We start from the raw sequence: 12,239 nt of genomic DNA, 5'->3' as shown, positions 1-12,239 counted from the left end.
CTACATATTTATTCCTATAATCCTTAATGAGAAAATAAAGAAAAAAAAGCTTATTTTATCAAATTTCCTCAGGGAAATTATTTGAAAATTTCATTTATATTTTAGGAATATTGTTAAGATTAATTAGATCATATGTATTTTAAAGAAAATAAACCACAATGATGGAAAACAGTACTTATAATACATTTCCAATGTGTTATACATGGGGAAGAGGGAAAGATCTCAGCTCTTACTTAGGTCATTCTGTTATACATGAGCTGAAAAATAATAGTCATAAGTGATTACAGTTTTATAACATTTGCCTACAATTCACTCAGTAGTTATTCCCTAGAACTTTCTTGGTACTTTATTTCTAGTTATTTAAAGGAAGAGCTTGGAAAACCTGTGATGCACTGAAGATGACATAGCAAGATAATGGCATTGTCAGTTGATGCTTGTTCACTTATCAGTTTTCCTTTCTTATTCTGTACAAATTCTAGAAGCAGTATCGTTTTTATTTTAAATTAATGTTCATTATATATAAACAGTGTTTTGATGTGTAATTTTTCTGTTACTTTTTTCCTGTGAACTATATAAGTTCAAAGGAAGGAAGGAATTTTCTGGCACATCCAGAATGAATAAGCTCCACGAGAACAGGAATCTTTGTTTTGTTGTCCCAGGTGCCTAGTCTGGCACATAAGTTGGACATACAATAATATTTGAATAAATATTGCTGAATTTATAAATCGTTTAATCCAGTATTAATTTGAAATATTTAAATCTTTAAGAGTTAAGTTTGGATGTAGGAAGAATTTTTGTAAGATTTTAGATTGAGGAGAGGCATTATTGTATAGTTGTCCACTAGTTTGTAGGTGATAGTTTAACATTTTGAAAGCTAATCATCAGCACATCGTATACAGATCATTGTGGAGGAGGAAATTATGAGGAAAATTGCTGTTAAATTATACACAAATAAGCACAAATTCATATTGTACAGTAACTTGCTAAATATAAAGTTGATCAGTTGTAATGCAGAATATTCTAAAGAGCTATAGTTTTTTAGTTTGGTGTAAGTGAAATTAGACTTAGTTTAATAAATGAGACATGATTTTAAATAAATAGGTATTGATTTTTTTGTTTGTTTGTTTTTTTAATAATTTTATTTTTAATGGGGCGACATCAATAAATCAGGATACATATATTCAAAGATAACAACGCCAGGTTATGTTGTCGTTCACTTATGTTGCATACTCATCACCCAAAGTCAGAATGTCCTCTGTCACCTTCTATCTAGTTTGCTTTGTGCCCCTCCCCCTCCCCCTTTCCCTCTCAGTCTCCCCCCTCCCCCCGTAACCACCACACTCTTATCAATGTCTCTTAGTTTCACTTTTATGTCCCACCTACGTATGGAATAATGCAGTTCCTGGTTTTTTCTGATTTACTTATTTCACTTCGTATAATGTTATCAAGCTTCCACCCTTTTGCTGTAAATGATCCGATGTCATCATTTCTTATGGCTGAGTAGTATTCCATAGTGTATATGTGCCACATCTTCTTTATCCAGTCATCTATTGACGGGCTTTTTGGTTGTTTCCATGTCCTGGCCACTGTGAACAATGCTGCAATGAACATGGGGCTGCATATGTCTTTACGTATCCATGTTTCTGAGTTTTTGGGGTATATACCCAGTACAGGGATTGCTGGGTCATAAGGTAGTTCTATTTTCAGTTTTTTGAGGAACCACCATACTTTCTTCCATAATGGTTGTACTACTTTACATTCCCACCAACAGTGGATGAGGGTTCCTTTTTCTCCACAGCCTCTCCAAATTTGCTAATACCTGTCTTGTTAATAATAGCTAATCTAACAGGTGTGAGGTGGTATCTCATTGCAGTTTTGATTTGCATTTCTCTAATAACTAACGAAGATGAGCATCTTTTCATATATCTGTTGGCCATTTGTATTTCTTCCTGGGAGAAGTGTCTGTTCATGTCCTCTTCCCATTTTTTTATTGGATTGTTTGTTTGTTTGTTGTTGAGTTTTATGAGTTCTTTGTATATTTTGGATATTAGGCCTTTATCTGAGCTGTTGTTTGAAAATATCATTTCCCATTTAGTTGGCTGTTTATCTTGTTATCAGTTTCTCTTGCTGAGCAAAAACTTCTTAGTCTGATGTAGTCCCATTCATTAATTTTTGCCTTCACTTCTCTTGCCTTTGGAGTCAAATTCATAAAATGCTCTTTAAAGCCCAGGTCCATGAGTTTAGTACCTATGTCTTCTTCTATGTACTTTATTGTTTCAGGTCTTATGTTTAGATCTTTGATCCATTTTGAGTTAATTTTAGTACAGGGGGACAAACTGTAGTCCAGTTTCATTCTTTTGCATGTGGCTTTCCAGTTTTCCCAACACCATTTGTTGAAGAGGCTTTCTTTTCTCCATTGTGTATTGTTGGCCCCTTTATCAAAAATTATTTGACTATATGTATGTGGTTTTATTTCTGGGCTTTCTATTCTGTTCCATTGGTCCGAGTGTCTATTTTTCTGCCCATACCATGCTGTTTTGATTGTCGTGGCCCTATAATATAGTTTGAAGTCAGGTATTGTAATGCCCCCAGCTTCATACTTTTTCTTTAGGATTGCTTTGGCTATTCGGGGTTTTTTATAGTTCCATATAAATCTGATGATTTTTTGCTCCATTTCTTTAAAAAATGTCATTGGAATTTTGATGGGAATTGCGTTAAATTTGTATATTGCTTTGGGTAATATGGCCATCTTGATTATATTTATTCTTCCTAACCAAGAACAAGGAATATTCTTCCATCTCATTATATCTTTTTCGATTTCCCTTAACAATGGTTTATAGTTTTCATTATATAAGTCCTTTACATTCTTAGTTATGTTTATTCCTAGGTATTTTTGTTGTTGTTGTTGCAATCGTGAAGGGGATTATTCTTTTGAGTTCATTCTCAAATGTTTCATTGTTGGCATATAGAAATGCTATTGACTTCTGTATTTTAATTTTGTATCCTGTGACCTTACTGTATTGGCTTATTGTTTCTAGTAGTCTTTTTGTGGATTCTTTGGGGTTTTCGATGTATAGAATCATATCATCTACAAAAAGTGATACCTTTACTTCTTCTTTTCCGATATGGATGCCTTTTATTTCTTTGTCTTGTCTGATTGCTGTGGCTAGAACCTCTAGTACCACATTAAATAAGTGGAGAGAGTGGACAACCCTGTCTTGTTCCTGATTTAAAGGAAAAGCCTTCAGTTTTGTGCCATTTAATATGATGTTAGCTGATGGTTTATCATATATGGCCTTTATCATGTTGAGATATTTTCCTTCTATACCCATTTTGTTGAGAGTCTTAAACATCAAATTGTGTTGTATTTTATCGAAAGCCTTTTCTGCATCTATTGATAAGATCATGTGGTTTTTGTTCTTTGTTTTGTTGATATGGTGTATTACGTTAACCTTTTTTCGTATGTTGAACCATCCTTGAGATTCTGGGATGAATCCCACTTGATCATGATGTATTATCTTTTTAATATGTTGTTGTATTTGATTTGCTAGTATTTTGTTTAGTATTTTAGCATCTGTATTCATTAGAGATATTGGTCTGTAGTTTTCTTTTTTTGTGCCATCCTTGCCTGGTTTTGGTATGAGGGTTATGTTGGCCTCATAAAATGTGTTTGGAAGTATTGCTTCTTCTTTAATTTTTTGGAAGACTTTGAGTAGAATAGGAACCAAGTCTTCTTTGAATGTTTGATAAAATTCGCTGGTATAGTCGTCTGGGCCTGGACTTTTATTTTTTGGGAGGTTTTTTTTCTATTTCTTCTCTGCTAATAGGTCTGTTTAGGCTTTCTGCTTCTTCTTGACTCAGTCTAGGAAGGTTGTATTGTTCTAGGAATTTATCCATTTCTTCTAGATTGTTGAATTTAGTGGCATAAAGTTTTTCATAGTATTCTACAATAATTCTTTGTATATCTACGGTGTTTGTGGTGATTTCTCCTCTTTCATTTTGGATTTTATTTATATGAGTTCTTTCTCTTTTTCCCTTGGTAAGTATTGCCAAGGGTTTGTCAATTTTGTTGATCTTTTCAAAGAACCATCTCCTTGTTCTATTAATTTTTTCTATAGTTTTTCTGTTCTCTATTTCGTTTATTTCTGCTCTGATTTTTATTATCTCCTTTCTTCGGCTGGTTTTGGGTTGTCTTTGTTCTTCTTTTTCTAGTTCCTTAAGGTGTGAAGTTAAGTGGTTCATTTGGGCTCTCTCTTGTTTGTTCATATATGCCTGAAGTGATATGAACTTCCCTCTTATCGCTGCTTTTGCTGCATCCCATAGATTCTGATATGTCGTATTGTCATTTTCATTTGTCTGTATATATCTTTTGATCTCTGCACTTATTTCTTCTTTGACCCATTCATTTTTTAAAAGTATGTTGTTTAGTTTCCACATTTTTGCGGGATTTTTTTCCTCTTTTATATAGTTGAATTTTAGTTTCAAGGCTTTATGATCAGAAAATATGCTTGGTACAACTTCGATTTTTCTGAATTTGCTGGTGTTGTTTTTGTGGCCCAACATATGGTCAGTTCTTGAGAATGATCCATGTACATTGGAGAAAAATGTATACTAAGTCACTTTGGGATGAAATGTCCTGTAGATGTCTATCATATCCAGGTGCTCTAGTGTTTTGTTTAAGGCCACTATATCTTTGTTGATTCTTTGGATGACCGATCTGGATCCGTCAGCGGTGTATTGAGGTCTCCAAGTATGAATGTATTTTTGTCAGTTTTTGTTTTAAGGTCAATAAGTAGCTGTCTTATATATTTTGGTGATCCTTGGTTTTGTGCATATATATTAAGAATTGTTATGTCTTCTTGATTCAGTGTCCCCTTAGCTATTATGAAATGGCCATTTTTGTCTTTGAGTACTTTTGCTGTCTTGTAGTCAGCATTATCAGACATGATGATTGTTACGCTTGCTTTTTTTTGGATGTCATTTGCTTGGAGTATTGTTTTCCAGCCTTTCACTTTGAATTTATTTTTATCCTTGTTACTTAGATGAGTTTCCTGTAGACAGCATGCCTTTTTATTGGTGAGTTTAATCTGTTTACATTTAGTGTAATTATTGACACTTGTGAGTTCCCTATTGCCATTTTTTGGATCGCTTTCTGTTAGTTTTGTGTCTTGTTTGATCCTTCTCTTTCGTTTTTCTATATTTTGTTTTTATTTGGTTGTATTCCATATATCTTTCCTCTGTTGCTATCTTTTTTATCTCATGTGCTTCTGTGGTGGTTTTTTCAATGGTGGTTACCTTTAAGTAATGAAAATGGTTCCTATCCTGTTCATTGTACAGCACTCTTTTGTGTGTACTTTTGCACTCCATTGTCCTTTGCTACTGTTAATCTCCATCATCTCCCCCCCCCTTTCTTTTTGTTGTTGTCACAGTTTAAATTTGGTTTTATTGTGTTCTTCTTGGAGCTTTTACTTATGGCTTTGTTTTTTTTCTGTTGTTTTTTGTATCTAATTGAAGAATCCCCTTTAGTAATTCCTGGAGTGGGGGTTTTCTGATGATAAATTCCCTCATCTTTTCTGTATCTGTGAATGTTTTTATTTCTCCTTCATATTTGAAGGATAGCTTTGATGGGTATAGTACTCATGGCTGAAAGTTCCTCTCTTTCAGGACTTTAAATATTGTGGTCCACTCTCTTCTAGCTTGTAGAGTTTCTGTTGAGAAATCTGATGATATTCTAATGGGCCTTCCTTTGTATGTTGTATTCTTCTTTTCCCTGGCTGCCTTGAGAATTTTTTCTTTGTCATTGGTTTTTGCCAATTTCATTATGAAGTGCCTTGGAGTAGGTTTGTCGAGGTTAAGAAAACTTGGAGTTCTGTTTGCTTCTTGAATTTGAGGCTTTAGTTCTTTCCACAGGCTTGGGAAGTTCTCATCTATTATTTGTTTGAGTATGTTCTCCATTCCATTTTCTTTCTCTTCTCCGTCTGATATATTTATTATTCTTATGTTATTCTTTTTGATGGAGTCATATAATTCTTTTAAGGCTATCATATTTTTTTTTAATTTTTTAGTCTCTTTCTTCTTCTCTCTGTTGTGCCTCAAGTTGCTTGTCTTCTATTTCACTAATCCTCTCTTCTATCTGGCCTGTTCTATTAGCTAAGCTTGTTACCTCGTTTTTCAGCTCGTGAATTGAGTTTTTCATCTCTGTTTGATTTGTTTTTATAGTTTCAATTTCCTTGGAAATATATTCTTTGTGTTCGTCGAGTTGTTTTCTGAGCTCCCTAAATTGCCTAACTGTGTTTTCTTGTATATCTCGGAGGATTTTTAGGATTTCTATCTTAAATTCTCTGTCATTTAGCTCCAAGGTTTCCAATATATTAAATTTTATCTCCATAGATTTTTTTCCTCATCTAGCTATGTTACCTCTATTTCTTTTGTATCCATGATATTCGATATTCTTTTCCTTAATGGCATCTGAGGGTGGTTTTGTTGATAGTATTAATGAGATTTAATAACGAATAAAAAGTTAAAAAAAAATAAGAAATCGAAGAGTTGTTTTTTTAAAAAAATATTAATAATGAAATAAAGAAAAATAAAATAAAAAAAAATTAAAAAAAAAGAAATTATTCCCCCCCTTCCTTTTTTCTCTCCTCTCCTCTCCCTTCTTACTTGGGAAAATCTTGTCGTGAACTGTGAATTATATTGTACTAAATAGAACATACAATGCCTGTAATGGAGGGCCTGAATTGGGAGAAGTAATAAAGGGGCAAAAATAAATAAATAAATAAATAAAAGAAAAAAATAGAAAAAGAAAAAGGGTATATGGACTCACAAAAAGCAAATAAGAAAAAAATTTGGGTCAAGAATAAAATGATTTGGTTTTAGGTGTTGGTTGACTAAGAGTTATGATGAGAGGAATAAGAGGAAAACAGGAAAATGGGGGGACAAATTAAAAAATTACTATTGTATTTAGTTGAACAAGAACTAGATAAAATGGAGAGCCAGGGATGGGAGCGCTGCTGGTGAGTTAAAAAGGTGAAGTAAAAACCCCCCAGAATGCCACAAATATAAGTTTGAGTCCAAGATAAGATATTGTTCGTTATTGAGGTTTGAATGAGAGGAGAGGTAAAGGAGAAAGTTAGAAACTAATATAGAGGGAGAAAAGAAAGAGAGAGAGAGAGAAAAAAAGAGGGAACCACTAAAAGAAGAAAAAAGAAAAAAGAGGAGAGAGAGAGAGAGTTAAGGGTTTTGGAGTGCAACCCTCATAGAGAGAAAGGAAGAGGAAAGAAAAGATAATGGGAGATGTAACACTTATGGGTAGTATAGTTCAAGGAGAGGAGAGAGTAAGACTGGCAGAGAGTTAAATGACCAAATTGGAGGAGGAAAAAAAAAGTCAAGAATGAAGATAAGAGAAACAAATGAAAAAATATAGTAAAATGGGATAGGTTATAAAGTCTGCAGATTATTGTTGATTTTGAGAGCTTATCTTCTTGCTTTTTCTTTTCTCTCCCTCTTCCTGGTCGGTGACTCTGTACCCCGGGTTCTTCCCCTATGGCACACTCAAGTAGAGGTTTGCAGTTGATAAGTCTCTATGGCGATGTCGTGTATTGTGCTTCAGTCTCTTTGGCAGTCGAGGCTCATTAGCATTTATAGGCTTTGCCAGTGAGAGTCCATGTTCCTGGAGCCTTTCTCCTAGTCTTTCCTTCCTCAATTAGTAGCCTGATAATCCAGCTATGGGGTTGCTGCTGCCTCTGCCTGGACAGTAAGAGGCTCAAAGAGCTGGCAACTCCCCACTCTATTCCCACTCAGCACAGGGCTCTGGGTAAGGCTCAGTCAGTCAGAGCTGCTAGCATAATCAGGCGGGGCGTCTGCCCACTCAAAGACCTCTGGCTCTGCCACTCTGTGGGATAACACAGGCGCGCACTGCCGAGGCACTTGGAGGAATCTCTCGCTCACTATCTGCGTGCGCAGACCAGGATATCAGGCCGGCCGTTTCACCCTCTGAGTGAACCCCCCCGCCCCCGCACGGAAATGTTCCAGCGTTGGAATTGGCTCTCGCTCCGTCCCCGAGCATGGCTTTTTCAAGGCGCTGGGGCGGCCCGAGATTCCGCTTTTGGCCCACACAAAGGCCCCTGACTCTGCCCCTCTGTGTGATAACATGGGCGGGCACTGCCTAGACACTCGGAGGAATCTCTCAATCACTATCTGCGCACGCAGACAAGGATATCAGGCCGGCCGTTTCACCTGAGTGAAACCCCCACCCACACAGAAAAGTTCCGGCGTTGGAATTGGCTCTTGCTCACTCCACTTGCGTGGCTTTCCCAGGGCGCTGGGGCGGTCCGGAGATTCCGCCTTCGGCCCACACAAAGGCTTCTGACTCTGCCTCTCTGTGGGGTAACACGAGTGCCTACTCCTGAGGCACTCAGAGGAATGTCTGGCTCACTCTCCGTGCATACAGACCAGGATATCAGGCCGTCCGCCTCACCCTCTGAGTGAAACCCCTCCCGCACGGAAAAGTTCCAGCGTTCGAATTGGCTCTTGCTCCCTCCCTGTGTGCGGCTTTCCCGGGGCCCTGGGGCAGCCCGGAAATTCCGCTTTTGGCTCAACAAAGGCCTCTGACTCTGCCTCTGTGGGATAACATGGGCGCCCACTCCTGAGGTGCTGGGAGGAATCTCTCGCCCACTATCTGCACCCTCCGACCCGGAGATCGGGGAAAATGGCTGCCCCACTTGTCTTTTTTTGTCTGGGTTTGGCGCGAGTGTTAGCTTGTATTGCCCGGGTTGCAACAGGAACAGTTTTTCCTCGGCTTGGAATTCTGTGCCACAGCCTGGTTCGGCCGTTTGTGGCGCAGCCTGGATCTATTCACCCCCTTTGCCCGCCTTAGGTTCTATATTCTCAGTTCCCAGTGAAAGCCGCCCTGTTTAGGTTAGTGAGGAAGGCGGAGCATTTCTTACTCCCTATTTCCTTCAGGGTTTGATTATATATTTAGCCAATTTTTCGCTCAAACATACCTTCGGGTGTATTGTGAAACATCTGGAAGCTCCAAGGATAGGTTTTTCTGTTTCTGATTGAAGATCTTGTTGAGTTTTGGGGGAGATTTATTGGTATCGCTACCTACCCCGCCATTACTCTGACGTCATTTCGGTAATGATATTTTATGAGCATGTCAAAGCATAAGCCAAAACAATTAGTTCTGAGGTTTTTGTTTTATTAGCCCAATTTTGCAAACCACTATTAAGTATTTACATATAAAGTGCTTAGCTCTTTTTATTAGTAAATATTTTCTTTTTTTTTTTTTTAGTAAATATTTTCTTTAGTAATTATTTTTGCCTCCTGTACTACTCCTTACTAGAATGATCACAAATGATAACAAGGGAAGATCTGAGACTCTAATTTCATTTAAATTAATAAAGAATTGCTTAAGTATTAGAGAGGAATTGAAGAAGAGATCTGTATTTGATATGTGTATGGCCAGCAGTCGCTGCTGTTGTGGTCTTGCAGGTGTAGGTCCTCATTGAATTCGGACAGACAGAACAGTGGAGCCAAAAAATGGTGGACTGTTCCTTTATTCTGCCTCACACTGGCAGGCGAGCAAATACACAAAGGGAAAAGCACTTCCCTTTCACTTAGGGCTCCCAAACCCACTTACACATTTCCAGTTCCACAACCTTGAGAATCTTCTCCTGTTTTTCCTTGAATCAGAGGCCCCCACCAGGCTCAGTCACCTCTGCTTCCCCATCTGCACATCTTCTCCCTTCTCTCTGCACAAACTGACTTCTTCAGCACCCTGCCATCTTGGTTTCCTTCTTCCTCCTCCTCCTTCTTCTTCTCTCCTTTTTAAACCTTTCTGGTGTCAAAAACCATTCCTCCAGCACACATTAGCATAGCAATGGACCTTCCTAAGCAGAAAGGTAATTAGCAATTTCATAGAACAGCGCCATTTTTAACAATAAAACTGAGCAAACTCAAATAATACAAATTTTACAAATTCATTTGCCCAACAATATGTAAGAAAATGAAGGAATAGGATAAGAAATTATGTGGTGGAGAAAGGCATCCAGATATTCCTTCATATATTCATCAGAATTTATTGATAGCCCACTATACTAGAGGCTGAGATATAAAAGTGGAAAATGTAGGCCAGGTTCTTGCCCTCATGCGGTTTACTCTGTATAGAGGAAACCCACCTTCAGATAAATAACATCATGTCAAACACTGATAAAAATGCCTCTGTTACTAGTTAGGTTGAACATTCATTTTCCATTCCATTTTCCACTTTTTGAAATAACAGCTTTATTAAAATATGATTCACATACCATGACATTTATCCTTTTAATGTGTACAATTCTGAGGTTTTTGTTTTATTAGCCCAATTTTGCAAACCACTGTTACAGTGGTTTTAGCAGGGTTCTCTAGTGTCTCTTTTTCAGATCTTTCTCTGAAAGCTGCTTTCTTCTTTTGGTGTTAGGTCCTGCCAGTTAGGCTCCACTAATTACTAGATGACTGTTCTACATTTTGATGCAGTGCCCTAGGGCAGTGGTTTTGAACCTTTTTACACTTGGGGACAGGTGAAAATAGGAGAATTATTTCAGGGACTGCTCAGGCAGAAATTACTCTGAGCATAAGCAAATTCAACTAAGGTCTACAATCTTCATATAAAATCAGAGTGATTACCTTTTTTTTTTTACTGGCATGAAATTTCTTGCAGAGCAGTCCGTGAATTATGAGTTGGTAGTTGAAAAATACTGCTCTTTGGCATAAATTGCTCAGCAGCCTGATACTCATTGTGTTAGAAGTAGTTTTGGCGGCTACTCTTTGAGATTTGTTCTGACTTCAGGTGTGCTCTGCTTACCTATCTCGTTCTCTGTTTTTTGTTTATTCAAATATGCCCTTAAGACAATTTCCAGACTTTAGTTGTTTTCTAAAAATAATTTTTGTCAGTTGCTTGTTTCACTGTGGAGTGGGTCTGTGAAGCAACATTCCCTATCATCTTGGAAGTGGAACTCAATATTCCTAAAGTTCAAAGATATCTCCTGAGTAAGGAAATTACAATCCCAGGTAACAGGTTTTGTTGTTGCTGTTTTTTCTCCTTACTTTTCTGAACAGACGTTTTGATCAGAAATGAAAATTTGAAATTCAAAGCTACCAATATCAGAGCAGTCTTTGCACTGTATGAACTATCATACTAAGGACTTATAGATCACCATCATATAATGAGCTAAAGATGTTATTTTTTTATTTATTTACCTAGTTTTCTGCCACCCATAGAAATCTGCAGCTTCCCCCCCAGCCTGTTGACTTGATTGGATTTTGTTGTCCTTTGGCTCTGTTGATATACCGATGTTTCCTGCATAGGTCATTTGACTTATTATTATTTGTTTGCATTGTTTTGTATTCTTAGAATCATACAATTTACAGATACTTAAGTTTATATTAAATTAAATTCTGAATTTTTAAATGGCTTCATCTGATCTGAAATTACATTTTATAAAAGAATTTTACTGATAACTGCACATTTCAGTCATATAGTTTCATATGAAAAAGTCAGAAACTTAAAATTTTAGAAGTTTAATGTGCTTCATTCTCTTTATTCCACTAAATGAAGAATTGTTTCCAGTCATTGCCCTTGATGTGTTTGTCTATAAACCTAGTTAAATGAGTCACTCTCTACTCCTTTCTGTGTTTACTCTTCTTGTGACTACTGAATGAATTTATTCCTAAAATCTGCTCCCATTCCTGAGAGGAAATTCAGTGTAGGGCACAGTAATGATACCAAATCATTTCCTGTGTCACTGGAAAGCAAGTATATTGGTTTTCTCTGTGTTAATCATCCATTTTAGTTTTGATGATGGAGAGGGGAGTATGGTCATATTATAAAATACATTTATACCTCTCTGTAAGATTATCATGTAGATAATTTCTTAAGCAGGAGCATGGGTTTGACAGTTTCTTGTAAAATAAGGTAGTAGATATAATTGAACTAATTTATTCACACTTTATGGTTTGTTGATATAAACATTTCTGACTTTAAGCTATAACTGCATAAGGAAAATTACAGAAATAAACGATAGTGGCCAGTTTTGTAGTAGTTAGTATGCTGTTGTGAATTCCCTTTGTTATAACATTCACGTGTATACTACTGTAATGTTATATGTCTGTACTGGTGATCTGTTGTGAAAATTTACTTTCATCATATACTGTATATGGGTGCTTGGTGAATTTTGTACCATAAACATACATATCAA

At 36.7% G+C, this 12,239-nt stretch overlaps 1 protein-coding gene across 1 annotated transcript in view; it reads left to right on the top strand.

Moving 5' to 3' along the window:
• The window catches only part of DTWD2 (DTW domain containing 2), a 131,729-nt gene that overhangs the window by 28,050 nt on the left and 91,440 nt on the right, over positions 1-12,239 (top strand). The window lies entirely within an intron of this gene.

Source organism: Saccopteryx leptura, unplaced genomic scaffold, assembly GCF_036850995.1.
Source record: "Saccopteryx leptura isolate mSacLep1 unplaced genomic scaffold, mSacLep1_pri_phased_curated manual_scaffold_16, whole genome shotgun sequence".
Classification (NCBI taxonomy): domain Eukaryota; kingdom Metazoa; phylum Chordata; class Mammalia; order Chiroptera; family Emballonuridae; genus Saccopteryx; species Saccopteryx leptura.
Note: the sequence above shows the minus strand (reverse complement) of the source record. Positions and strands in the feature narration are given on the sequence as shown.